Genomic DNA, 14,216 nt, shown 5'->3' on the forward strand with positions numbered 1-14,216 from the left:
ACATAAGCTGCAATCCTAACCAGGTCTACTCAGAAGCACTGCACTCTTCAGCACTGGCCGGGTGGGTAGGAACACTTCTGTTCAGGCAAGCCTATTCAGACATGTAGACACCACTATGTATTTTAATCTTTTTAAAAGCTTTTTATACATTCTTTGCATTTTTAAAAAAAATGTTTTAAACTCTGTCTTAAAGTTAATTTTATTTTTTTGTAAACTGCTTAAGAGATTCTATTTACAATCAAGTGGTATATTAAATCTGGTTAAAATAAAAATAATCCTGAAAGCAAGACCACATGGGAAATAGGGAAAAGATTTGCCTCCCTCCCTTCAGTTGTATGAAGTTCTCCTGCCACAGCCAGAGGTCAGCAGGGCTAAGCTATGGTCAGGACCCTGGACTGTTAAGGGACCTTGCCCCCTAGAGTCAATACCATGAAAGTAGCCCCTCCTCATGGCATCCAGCCAAACTGGAGTCCACTCACATTATCTCTGACCTGGCCAATGCCAAACTAGACCTGGTGCTAATTGCATTAAAGCAATTTACATACATATATACATATGTATGTAAAATTGCATCTGGACATCCCTAATCAGTGGAATTCAATTCTTTCTCCCCCAGGCACAATCCAGACATTCCCTCCCCCCAGGGGAAAAAAACCTCTCTGGAGCTGTTACGTACGTCTCAAGGGAAACTCCCAGTGGTGAGAACAGGGTCCGGACGTTTCTTGTAAAAGTGAAGGGATCTCTGAGCTGTGAGCTTCGTTCTAGCCATGGAGAGGTGATGTTTTGTCCCCAACCATGCTAAGCCTTGTGTGAAATATGAGAGTGCCTGTGGTGGTGCTCGGTGCTCTAGTGCATTTGATTAGTTTGCACACCTCTCATCAACCAGATCTTTGTCCTCCATCTCATGACTGCTACGGAGCCCTACTAGATCAAAACTCCTGAAGGCCCTCAACAGTGGAGCTGAGTCTGCCTTCTCCGTTTAAGAATCATAGAATCATAGAATCATAGAGTTGGAAGAGACCACAAGGGCCATTGAGTCCAACCCCCTGCCAAGCAGGAAACACCATCAGAGCACTCCTGACATATGGTTGTCAAGCCTCTGCTTAAAGACCTCCAAAAAAGGAGACTCCACCACACTCCTTGGCAGCAAATTCCACTGTCGAACAGCTCTTACTGTCAGGAAGTTCTTCCTAATGTTTAGGTGGAATCTTCTTTCTTGTAGTTTGGATCCATTGCTCCGTGTCCGCTTCTCTGGAGCAGCAGAAAACAACCTTTCTCCCTCCTCTATGTGACATCCTTTTATATATTTGAACATGGCTATCATATCACCCCTTAACCTCCTCTTCTCCAAGCTAAACATGCCCAGCTCCCTTAGCCGTTCCTCATAAGGCATCGTTTCCAGGCCTTTGACCATTTTGGTTGCCCTCCTCTGGACACGTTCCAGTTTGTCAGTGTCCTTCTTGAACTGTGGTGCCCAGAACTGGACACAGTACTCCAGGTGAGGTCTGACCAGAGCAGAATACAGTGGCACTATTACTTCCCTTGATCTACATGCTATACTCCTATTGATGCAGCCCAGAATTGCATTGGCTTTTTTAGCTGCCGCGTCACACTGTTGGCTCATGTCAAGTTTGTGGTCAACCAAGACTCCTAGATCCTTTTCACATGTACTGCTCTCAAGCCAGGTGTCCCCCATCTTGTATTTGTGCCTCTCATTTTTTTTGCCCAAGTGCAATACTTTACATTTCTCCCTGTTAAAATTCATCTTGTTTAAAACTCTGAGCTGTCCACCCACTAACATATATTCTATTTTCTTTTCAGATATTTGGGGGCAGGGGGAAGGAACAACCTGGCTTTTGATATTTAATCAAGATGACCTTATTGGCTTTTCTTTTACCAAAGCAACTAGGTTTGGGACACTTGTGCTGCTAGAGTTTGACAGGCAAAAAGAAACAGGGGAGAGTGACAGATAACAGTGTCGTGTTAGCTGCCTTACTGTGATGTCTATTTGTACTGTACTGTCATGACTGTAATGTGTTTCAGATCATGTTTTTCAGAGACACATTCCAGACTAATGTCCAAGATGCTGGATTTGTAGTGGTAACTGGCAAAGGCAAACTTTATTTCTGAGTGACTGGATGAACTCCTTCAGACCACCAGCCATTCTTGATGCATATCTTTTAAATTTCACTTTAAAACAAATGTAGGGAGGGGGGGACCAGAGGTAGTGTTACAGAAGACTCTTCAAGCTAGGAACTTATCAGGCTTTTCAGAAACCACACAGGTACACCTACTATTATGCCGCTATTGAAATCTGACTGTCCACTCTGATTCAGATCTCTAGTTTGTGTGCATTTGTGTGTGTGTTTGTGTGTACATATGCAAGTGTATTCTACACAAACACACACATAGTCATGCACTAACATACACACCAGGGTTCTTCAGCTGGAATGGCTTTTGAACAGAAACCTTTCATGCCAATCCAAGATCCAGACAGATCCAGCAGCAGAAGAGCCGACTCTGGATCTTCCCACTTGATCATCCTGTAACAAAATCCACACATCCTCAGCCCCACCTTGTCTCTTTCAAAGCCGTCAAAACAGAACAGGATGCGGTTTATTCACCTACCTCTAAGTTAACCAAAGTTGCTGTTATTTTCTTGCACAAATACCAGTTTGGCATTCAAGCAGTGAGGCCATCTAGAGGGGTGGGGAGCAGACATTCTCCATAGCCCATTTCAGGCCACAAATTACAGTACTAAAAGGCACCTATACCAGTTCTAGAGTCTAGCACCTGAGTGACTTTTATAAAAGGATTTCATCGGGATTGCAGGATTGAGCTCCATAAGTAACTTCAGAAGCTGAAACTTCCAAGAGCCTTGGCATCCTACCAACCATGCCTGAAACCCTATAGGTTGAGGGTGCCCATGGCTGGCATTGTACTCAGAGGGTAGAGCATGAGACGCTTAACCACGTGGTCGAGGGTTCGAATCCCACACTGGACAAAAAGATCCTTGCATTGCAAGGGGTTGGACTGGATGCCCTTCATGGTCCCCTTTCCTACTCTACAGTTCTATGACCATGTTTCTTTTCATGCGAAGCGCTAGGTGCAATCTTCCCGTAAGTCAGGGCCTCCTCTTCCCCGAGCTCGCAGCATAATGGAAACCAATTTGACATTATTTATGCCTCCAAAAATATGTAAGACCTTTAAGCCATTCCTCACGCTGAAGGCCCGTGATTTACGGGATGTTGCAGTGAGACGCTAATACAAAAGACAGGGGGAATAGTTTACGGGGCTGCAATGTAAACATCGCCGCCGCAGAGCCCGCTTTTTTTTACGGAGCCCCTGCAATGGCGCGCGATCAGACAAGTGCCTGATTTACGGCCCTATTTAGATAACGGTGTCCGGAGAAGGGATTGGCGGTGGCGTCAAGGTCGCAGGGCGTGCCAGGGCGGACGTTCCGCCGGACAGCAGCAGCAGCTACGGAGACGCCGTAAACGCCGCCCAAGAATGCCGCCTCCGGCGCAAAAGCACCAACCAGCCCTTCCTTCGGGACACTCCGCTTACGGCTCTCGGCAGAGGCAGCCAACAGTGTCCCACCGCTACCGGCCACGAGAGGCGCTGCTGAGAAGGAAAAGGAGAAGGCGAGGAAGGGAGGGGAAACACCGATCTCGGCGCTGGAGCCGGCGATTGGTCAAGGCGGGAATGGAGTTTCTCCCCCAAGGCCAATCAAAAGCGACCTCGACAAGGTTCGAGGATGTCTATGGGCTCCTGCGCTTTTTCCTCGCTTTGGGCGGTCGATTGCGCAATCTGCCCAGGGGCGCTTGGAGTTTTCCTGTTGGGCGTGAGATTTAGGTTTGCGTCTTGTTTCACCCAGAACCAAACTCTCTAGCCGCTTAAGGGTCACCCCTGGCTCTGCATTCCTTTGTGTGACGGAGTGGCTCTCTTTTGAATATGAATGGGAAATGAAGAGGCAACAACGGGATATGGGTCGGGGTGTTGGAGCAAAAAAAAATTTATTATTTTTAGTCTGAGGTGTCAGCACCCGGGGCAAGGCAAGTAATTTGCCCCCCCTAACCCATGGATTTTAGCACTCGAGTCTCTTCCACTAGATTAGCGCCCCCCCTCAGATGTTGCGCCCGGTGGGGCCGGGCCCCCCTCCACCCCCCACGCTACGCCACTGGTTTGAGGGTTTATTATTTAGCCTGAGGGTCTTGAAGAAAAGTGAAGGCTTCTGCTAGGTGTACGGCCGTCCAACTTAATCAGCAATAACCCCCCCCCCACTTCATTGCAGGGAGCAATCTACCATATCCATCAAGGGTGCCAACTTGAATAAAATATGGAGGGGGAGGTAAGCCTCGCCCCCACATAAGCGATCACATGACGCAGTGCACGCACACCATTCCAATGGCAATGTCCATTAACTTTGGGAGGGCCTTGACCCCTAAAATATTTTACTTGTGGGGCCAAAGTCCCCACTGCCCCTAGGAGTTGACTGCTATGCCTGGTAATGGCATGGGCACATTGCTTCCTTGCTTTAAGCTTCCTACAGCTCTCCAGATATGGATTGTATTCAGTGTTGTGGTTTTCCTAGGAATCAGGTAGGCTAAAGTATGAAACTGTCATCTGCAGGTGAACTCCATACATGGGAGTATAATTACTGTACAAAAAGCCTCATATAAAGCAGACTCTGTGTAAATTAATGCTGCTGGTCTATTCCACAAGGATCAAGTGGTAATGTGCAGGTACAAATGAGCCAGCGCAATTCTGTGTCACAGAAAGAATTTGGATATTCGCTGCATAACACTGAAATGCCATGTTTACAGTGGAGGCAGTGCACAAAGTCAGCTCCCAGTCACCATGTGTACAGTCCTCAAGTGCAAAGAAATCAAATGATGTCTATGCATGATTGACCCAGGCCAATGCTGTACTGAGAAGACACATGAAACTCTCCTTAGAAGGATTTGGACAGAAAGCAGGTGTCTGAAGAGAGAGCCCTCCTAAGAGTTCTCTACCCCATAAATTTGCAAGGATAGACTTTTCCAAAGGAGCTTGAAAGGTGCTAAGAAAAGCAAGCCTGCTGGCTGAATTTAGAAGGTGTTGAACCAAAAAAAAAAAGTCTGTCTTTGTTGCTAAGTGAAAGTTGGGAAACATGGCTTTCCCTCTGTATTTATTCAGGTGATAGCCTCCAAGGTCACCGAATGGGGCTATGGTTAAGTCATAACAGCTTGGAATTCTCTTCTTGACTGAGACCATAAGATATAAAGATATATGCAATTTTATAAATTAGTAAAATGAATGAGGACTTTTATTAGTAGCAATGGCAATATAAGAATGTGGGTATCCCCACCTATTGCCAGTGTGTTCAACTAAAGAACGGAAGAGGAGCCTTTGATGGATCAGACCAAAAGCCTAACTAATCTAGCCTCCTGTGGGCAACCAAATGCCTTTGGGAAGCCGACGAAAAGGACATCGGCACAATGGCCTTCCTCTGCTGTTGCTTCCCAGCAATTAGTCTTTGGTGACATGTTGCCTTTGATCCTAGGAAGCAGCATAGAGCCTTGTCTCTGGTAGCCAACATGGCTCTGCTGTGGTAGGAGCAGGAGAATTCACTCCTCTGATCAGTGGAGGCTGATCCATTAGAATGAATGGGGCACGGTCTCCTCTTGGCCGGCCCCCTACTTGCCTCTTACTTACAACCAGTCCAGAGGATAGTACTACTTGTCATCCTCCTCCTCAGCCTGTGCTGTGATGGGGACCAAACCAGAATTAGTTGCCTCTGCCTGTCATTGCCTGTGGCTCCACCAGCCATTGACTCTGACTCTACCTCCTATTGGTCTCCCTACCTTCCACCCCACCAATCCCCATAGGGACCAGTCTCCACTGCCTCTGAGTGCTCTCAATACCAGATGTCACAGAATCAAGTCCTTCCACCACCTCTCACCTTTCTAAAGAGGCATGTCTACTTTATTCCTTACCCAATGAGTGTGTTACAGTTGCTGGGAACTGTACAGTGTCACCTCTATCCAGTGGCGTAGCATGGGTTGTCAGCACCCGGGGCAAGGCAAGTAATTTGCGCCCCCTAACCCGTGGATTTGCGCCCCTAACCCTAACCCCCAGATGTTGCGCCCAGTGCGGCCGGCCCCCCCTGCACCCCCCACGCTACGCCACTGCCTCTATCTGCATGCTTCTGAACACTTCTGAGAGATTGTTGAGGCAGGACTTACCTTTGGAGAAGCCATGCTGATTCCTCTTTAGCAAGACTTGTTTTTCTCTGATATACCATCAATGTTAATATAGATTATTTGAATATAGAATATATGTTAATTTTATCTTTAATAAAGTTTTCCATCAGCTGTCCCAGAACAGAAGTTAAACCAAGCTAACCTAAGAATGAATCTTCTACGACTGATTCATGCACAAAACCAGTGTTTCCCAACCGGTGTTCCGCGGCACACTAGTGTGCCGTGAGACACCGGCTGGTGTGCCGTGGGAGGGAGGCGGGCGAGAGGCGGCGGCGGCGAGGATCCGCGTCGAGCCGGGGGCGGCTCCGCGGTGGTGGTGCCGAGCGGCGGGGCAGCGCGCGCAAAAGGGAGGAGCGCGAGACAGCGGAGGAGGAGGAGGCCGGCATGTCCGGGCAGCAGCAGCAACAGCAGCAGCAGCAACTCCCGGCGACGGCTCCTCCTCCGCCCGCTATCGCAGCCGCCGCCGCCTCAGCTGCCGCCGCCGCCTCAGCTGCCCTCGCTCTGCTGCCTCCTCCCACCCCGGCAAGGGGGAGGGAAAAAACGTTCACTTTTGTGCGTCCCTCCCGGCGTGACGCTGCGCGCTGACGTCACGGGGCGGGGCTTTAATGGTGGTGTGCCGCGAGATTTTTTTCCGGTAAGCAGGTGTGCCGTTGCCCAAAAACGTTTGGGAAACACTGCACAAAACAACACTTTGACAAAATGTTTGCAGTGGTGATGCCTGAGCTGATGATGTTCCTTTTATCTATATGATATAGAAAAAGTAAATAAAACATATACAGATTAACATTTCCAGATATGTGCATCTGTATATTATATATTTTGAATATGAGTGTGCAGTTTGTGCAGATGATCCCAGTGTTAGCCTTTATCTGTTGCAGGCATGTGGATAATTGCACTTCCTCCTACGTGCTAAGTTTGAAAATAGACTCCAGAGAACTCCAGGGCATCAAATTTCTGCACACGTACAAAGTAGTAAGCAACAATGAACTCCGTGAGACTCATTCCAAGTACAGAGGGTTATGCAGCACTCTTCAGAAGTCTCTTCTCAGCTTGTATTCAGTGTAGAGCTCACTGCTGCCTGGAACATGGCAAGTAATACAAAGAAGGTGTTTCTGACCATGTGCAGAGCAGCTTTCCTGCACCACCAAGCAGAGGCGTACCTAGGGGTTGGTGAAACTGGCCCCCACCAAGGGCGAAAGCCCAGGGAGAAGGCACAAAAGTCACATATCAAACCGTGTGTGTGACGCATTTGTGTGTGACAATGCGATGCCACCAGCACAGCAAGATTTAATGCAGGAGAAGCTTGTCGTCTTTCTCGCACCACATGATTTTTTTTGCCCTTCCTCCTTGACTCGTCCTCATTCTGGACAGCACTTTGAGTACTTGGGTCACTAGTAATTTCTAATGTGGCTATTGTGGTAAAGTGATTTTGGGGAGGGGGCTCCTTGCCAAGGGCACAAGGGATCCTAGGTATGCCTCTGTATGTGGGATTAAGCTTTCACATTAGACATTGTGACTGACAGACAGGTTTGATATTGAGCAACTCTTAGAAAATAAGCACCAGAATTTGCACTGTGAGCCCCTAAATCTCCGCCCAGTGACAGACATCTACATAAGTTCCCAGGTGGCCATGGCTTCTGCAGGGAAGACTTCTGGAGAGTCACTGCCAGCCTCTGTAGACAATACTGAGCTTGATGGAACAAAGGTCTGGCTCAGAATAAGGCAGTTTCCTGTCTTGCTACAGCCCTTTCCACCTCTCCTTTATTATGGCATTTTCAGCCCTATTATAACTTTATTACTTTGTTTAATCAATTTATGTACTTTATATCTCACTTATATTTGATGGCTTTATGTCTTCTTTTGTACATAAATCATCATTATACTATTTTTTCTTGTAAGGCACCCAGAAAACATTAGGCGAGGGGAGTAACATATAAATGTTGTTAAATAAACAAATGAATGCTGCTGTTCAATTAAAAAAAAGCTGCTTCATTGGAGGGAACAAGAGCTGGGCATCCATTGGTCAGGGATGCTGTAGTTGTATCCTTCACTGAGCATGGTATATAAATGCATACATGTACTGTATGCAAGAACACTAATAGCCAAAGGTTGGAAGGGAGAGAATATACTAATGAAAATGGAATGGCAGGCGAAATTATTGGATTATGTAGAACTGGCAAAAATGATAGGGAGAATTAGGAATCAATCTGATCAGAGGTTCAACAGAGGATGGGATAAATATAGATTATATTTAAAAGAACATTGTAGTCATATGAAATCTTTGGCATACTTTGAATGACTCCTGCAAAGTTATATAAATTATAGATATTTCAGATAAACTTAAGTTAGATAATAAATAATATGCAGTTGATAAAGAAAACTTGGAACCCATGATGGGGAGATCGGAAGTCATAATAGGTGGAAGGAATTTCTTATGTATAGAAATGTTTTCTTTTATGTATGTTATCTGTTTTGTTATACTGTTGACTGGTGATATTAAAATCAATAAAAAATTAATTATTATTTTTTTAAAAAGCACGGTTTAATTGACCTCTAAGGTGCCTTCCAATCTATGAGAAATATATTTAGGACAATCAGAACATTTAAAAAAACAAAAACAAGAATACTGTACAACATCAGTAAAGCAGCACTGGAAAGCAGCAGGAAAAGTTAACAGCAATCATCCTCATAAGTTAAACGGTAAGAGTAACTGTTTTGAAGTGGGGGGATATGAACCACCTGGAAAGAAATGTGGGACACCCCAGACCCTTTGAAGAGTATCTTCTCTCTGACTCAAGAGCTGCGGTGGCTCAGTTTGGAGATTAAAGCGATGACGTATTATATAACCTTCCCCCAGCTCAAAAAAATGCCCCCCCCCATCGGGCCTCCTCCTTCCCGGCAACACGCTGTGGTTTCCTTATCAATGAGATTCCTTAGGCACAGACTCACTGTAGCTTTCTTGGTCTGGGGCCAACGATTACGATTAGATAACTGGACCTGATTCGTTCCCTCCAGAGCCAGCGGCTGACCATTTGGGGGGAAACAAACGGAGCGATGCGGGGAACTCCCGGTCGGTTTGCAGGGGGTGGCACCAGGAGGGTGGCATCGCGGTGGGGGACTCGCCCCCCAAGAAGGGGAGGGAGGGGGAAAGGGGCCTTTCGTACACATGGATCCGAAAGCACACCTCTACCGTGCAATACTAGACGCGCCTCCTCGAAAGTAACCCTACTGAGTTCGTAGGGAAAAGCGACTACAAGGGTGGGGTGCTGCAGCCTTACTTGGAAGTCAGAAATCCCAGAGATTTCAAAAGGGCTTTTTCTTCCCTGTTTTAAGAGGGAATGCCTGCTAGGGAATGGAATCCGGATGCAGAGCGGCAAGGCGAAGCGCGTTGACTCGGAAGGAAGACCCGGGGCCATTTGCGGAACTTGCTTCCGAGTAAACACTGTGAGCCACTTTTCTCGTAGGATCGGCATCCTTTCTGGGAGGGGGGGCGGCGGCGGCGACCAGTAACTCACTCCTGTATCCAGGCTGAAATATTGGAGACAGTGTAGACCATCCCGAGCTATGGTCTGGTGACTCTTCCTAAAGCCACTTCCTGTGTTCCTAAACTGAATACATTGAGAAATAATAATAATAATCATAGAATCGTAGAGCTGGAAGGGAAGCCGAGGGTCGTCTAGTCCAACCTCCTGCGATGCAGAACTCTCAGCTAAAGCATCCATGACAGGTGGCCATCCAACCTCTGCTTAAGAACCTCCGGATGCAGAGATCGTGTGTGTGACCCGTGTTAACTGGCGCTCTGCAAACGCTCTCGCGCAAGGCTCGCTCGCTTTCGCTCCTTTCTCTGTGAATGGAAAAGGCGGCGGCGGGGGGGGGACCAGCTGCCTTTCCTCCCTACCTGACTGCCAGATGAGGAAGGAGCCCGCTTGGTGGCAGCGCGCACTGCAGAGCTTTGCCCGGGCGCTCGGCCTCTTCCCTAAGCATTATTTGATGGCAGTCCTCATCCTCGTCTCGAGGAGGAGAGCAGCAGCCTGGCGAGGAGGGGGGAGAGCCCAGATCGCCAGACGTGGGTCTCTCTCGCTCCCCTGGGAAACTCTAATGAGAAACGTGCCTCCCCCTTGGAAAAGAAAAAAGCCTCCTTCGGATGGCGGCAGGTTAACCGTGACAATCCTTAAATGCAGAGCTTAATAAAGAGCATATGCCACCCTGACTAGGAAAACTTTTGGAGGACCTCTCGACATATCCAAAGCGGCGGGGCGGCGCCCAACGTCGAGAGCGGGCTAGAAATTGATCTCCCCGGTCCGCCCCGTCGGATCGATGCCCGGCGCGCGCGTCCTGGAGACCGATCAGATATTAATAATCACGCAGGAGGATCATGACGCCAGGATCCAGTCAAAGGGAAGCGCGTTCACGTCCCGTTGGTTCCGGTGAGAAGAGTTAAGCCTTGGGTTCCCTTTCACCAGATGAAATCAATGGGGCTTAAAAGTGACCGGATGATAACAGCAAATTTATTTATATTATTTAATGCAGAAGAAAGCGGAATATTCATCCTTCCTCGGTTTAATTCCTCCCCCCCCTCCCCAGTTACCAAATGGAAATGGGCAAGTAATGAATAACAAATGTTTCCACCTCGTTGGTTTAAGGGGGTCGTAATGGGGTGCGGTGGGGTGGGGAGGGTTTAGCACGGCGAGAGAACAAAGGCAAAGGGAGTGCGCTAGAGGGGCGGGGAGGAAAGTCCTATAATACAAACCTGATTCTTGCGCCTCTTTTCTTTAGTCAAAGGCTAGGCAGGAGAGAGAGAGAGAGAGATGGCAAGCCGTAGCGTCGCACGCTGTTCTTTCCGCAGCTTAATGGCCTTTGCGACAGGGAAAATCCGATTGTTCCCGATCAGCTGCAGAGGGAGGTTTAGAGCCGAGTCTTAGTGGCTTTTAAACGCCTTTGGTAACAAATAAGGAGGCAGCTCTCCCGACCTCTAAGTGGCTACCGAATCCGCTGGAGACTTCTGGCGGAGCTGTGATTGAAATAAGTCACATAAAATTTGTCATCTCCAAAATGTAAATGGACATTAATGGACTGTTAGGTTGGATGATTAATATAAGGCGCCTGAGAAACAACCTTGAAACATTTCCACCCTAAACGGCAAGATTAAGCCTTTGAAAACGATTTAATCGTTAACATACCTCGCTGCTCCAGCGACTTAATAAGGGCGGGGTGGGTGCGTGTTACAGGCAACCTCGCGGGGTCCCCCCTCCCCTTTGGGGGCTATTTCTGATTCAAAAGTTGAAAAGAAGGAAAGAAACCCAAAGCACTTTTTTAAAAGCCAGTGTGCAACACTTTGGAGAGAGAACCGCACTTTTTGGCACGGGTCGCGCTGGTTCTGCAACGCCCACACCCTTTAGCAACCAGCACAACTCTTCTTGCCAGAAATGTAGACACGACACCCGCAGCCATTGTCTCCTGGGTTCACAATTGTCTGTCCTCCGCAAAGAGTGGCGCTTCGGCCCTTTTCGGTGTAAAGGTCTCTTCAGAAATGGGATAGCTGGCATGTAATTCTACATAATAAAAACAGTCGTGAATGTTCATAAGTGCAATATATTTAATAAATGAAAGTACATTTTAAAATTGACATATTAAAAATAAACCTATCTGTCTCTTCTCTTACTCTCTCTCTCTCTCTCTCTCTCACACACACACACACAGAGTTCTGGAAATAGATTCTTCTAAAATGCCTTTTTTTCTCCGCATTCTCTGTGATTCTGTTTTGTTTTTATACGAGATTTTTTAAAAATCCTAGCAGCTATAGGACATGCACACTAGAGCGGTGTGCAATGTTTACCCATCATAAAAAACATATACAAAACAATAAAACTTATATTGTTTTCCAGTACACCGTCCATTATTTGCAAAATTATTTTTTAATGCAAACGCTTACGAGGAGCTAGTACCCCAGGCCTAGACAGTAAGTCCCCATTGCTCGAAATAGGATTTACAACCAGGCAAATTAGCCACAGTAGGCAGCTAATGCAGTGGTACAAGCTACAAACGATATCGGCCAAGTTCAACCCAAGTAAGGGCTATACACACGTCCAGTTACTAAACATATACAAAGCTATATAGATACACAGAAGCAGATTCCATTCATTTTACTGACATTTATTTCAACGTAATGTATTTAGGTTGCTTTTATCAGCACGCTTAACGTGGAAATAAATTCAACTGTGTGTCGGTGAGGTCTATATTTCGAATCCGAGTGCTGCGATTCGATCATTTCGATTTAACTGGGCTGTGGATCGGGCTGATCGAGTTAGACATGCCTAATTTTTAAAGACACAAAAGTAGGCGGCCAGTCTGCTCGTTTATTCGATTTTACATGAAGGAAACAAATGACGGGCAATCTGCGCCTAGAGCAAACATAATTGCTATAAAATTAAACGGCACTCAACTCAGGCTGTTTTGCCTCCTGCAAATTCCACAGGAGTTTGGGGAACCAAAAACATCCTGTCAGGAAACGATGAATTTATTCAATATCTCTTTGCAATTCCTGCGAACCAGAATTCCCTTCTGGATACTAAACGGGAATGCCTCGCCGGTCTAAGGGAGATCTCTGTCGTCCCGGAGCGCTTCGCCGCATCTATTCTAGAAATATCAGGTACAGAGCAATCAGGTGCATTATTTTTATCGTCGCCGTCGTCATTATTTTACTCAGAAGCAAGTCCCGCTGTGCTCAGTGAGGTTTACTCCCGGGTAAGCGTCCTCCAGATCGCAGCCTTCGCTTGCTAACACACTTCTTCTAACGCGCCGCGTCCATTGTTGCAGAAGTCACTCTGAAGGACTGGCTGAGACCATTCGGTCTCCGTCCTCCGAAGCTCCTCGAGACAACCGGAGAGATTGAAACCACCGGCCGATTTCAGGGGGGAAGGGAGGAGGAAGGCAACCTTGCAAGGCGAGAATTCCGATCCGGATCCCTTCGAAGCCGGCGTGGCCACCAAGTAGGCGCGGAAGCTCCTGGATGGAGAGGCGACGGTACTGTGCTTTTTGCGAGGTGGGAGGTAAACAGGAACACTTATTCTTTGGGGTATATATTATAATAATGCACGTGGAATGCCCGCAGTTGAAAAGTGTTTGAGAGTCCGGCTGACCCCGCCCGTGATGGATATTATTCTAGTGGGACTAACTTCCAACCAGTCCCTAACTGTACAGGTCAATCCGACGCGCGCTCAAGAGTTAAGTCCCGCTGTGTTCAATGGAACTTACTTGGGCGCAGAGGAGTGTAACCTAGAGCAAGACAACTTGCCAACTTCACCTGGTTCTGGAGCCAGAGATTCGTTTCTGAGCCGCCTTAGAGATAGGTCCCAGATAGTTCATCATTCAATGGAGCCATCCCGTCATGAAAGTGAATGACTGCTGGCCACGATGGCGAGATAGTCACTCCATTCTCGGAAGCAGAACAATGCCAGTCGCTCACGGACACGCGTGGGGAGAGGATCGTTGCCACAATGCTCGGGGCTTCCCGGAGCTATCTGGCTGGCCAAATCCAGAACGGGATCAGAGGCTTAGATAGGTCTTTTGGTCTGACCCATCCCAGTACCGCTTTTCTTAGTTTCTTACGCACGTAATAATAACAACTTGTGTCTTAATTCAGGTGAAACTGGCGAGGAAAACGACAGGTGCAGTGTGTCTTTCTACATTAAAAAAAATTGCTGTGTTTCTACGTTCAAAGCCTGTTCATTTTTCAGCTGAAAGGGGTCAGTAAAGAACGAACCCTATCCTGCTGAAGTTGAACGCGTTTAAATCTCACTAATTTAAGTGGGACAGTTGAAACCCCCCCCTTTTTTTTACTGAAATCAGTCTCATTAACTTTGGTTGGATACCGTTTAGATACATAAACGCTTCCAGCAAGTCCATCCTAAATACGTCTCGTCGTGGGAGACAGATCCAGTTCAATTGTATATTTGAAATCGGAAATGCATT

This window comes from Podarcis bocagei (assembly GCF_964188305.1).
Source record: "Podarcis bocagei genome assembly, chromosome: 2".
Classification (NCBI taxonomy): domain Eukaryota; kingdom Metazoa; phylum Chordata; class Lepidosauria; order Squamata; family Lacertidae; genus Podarcis; species Podarcis bocagei.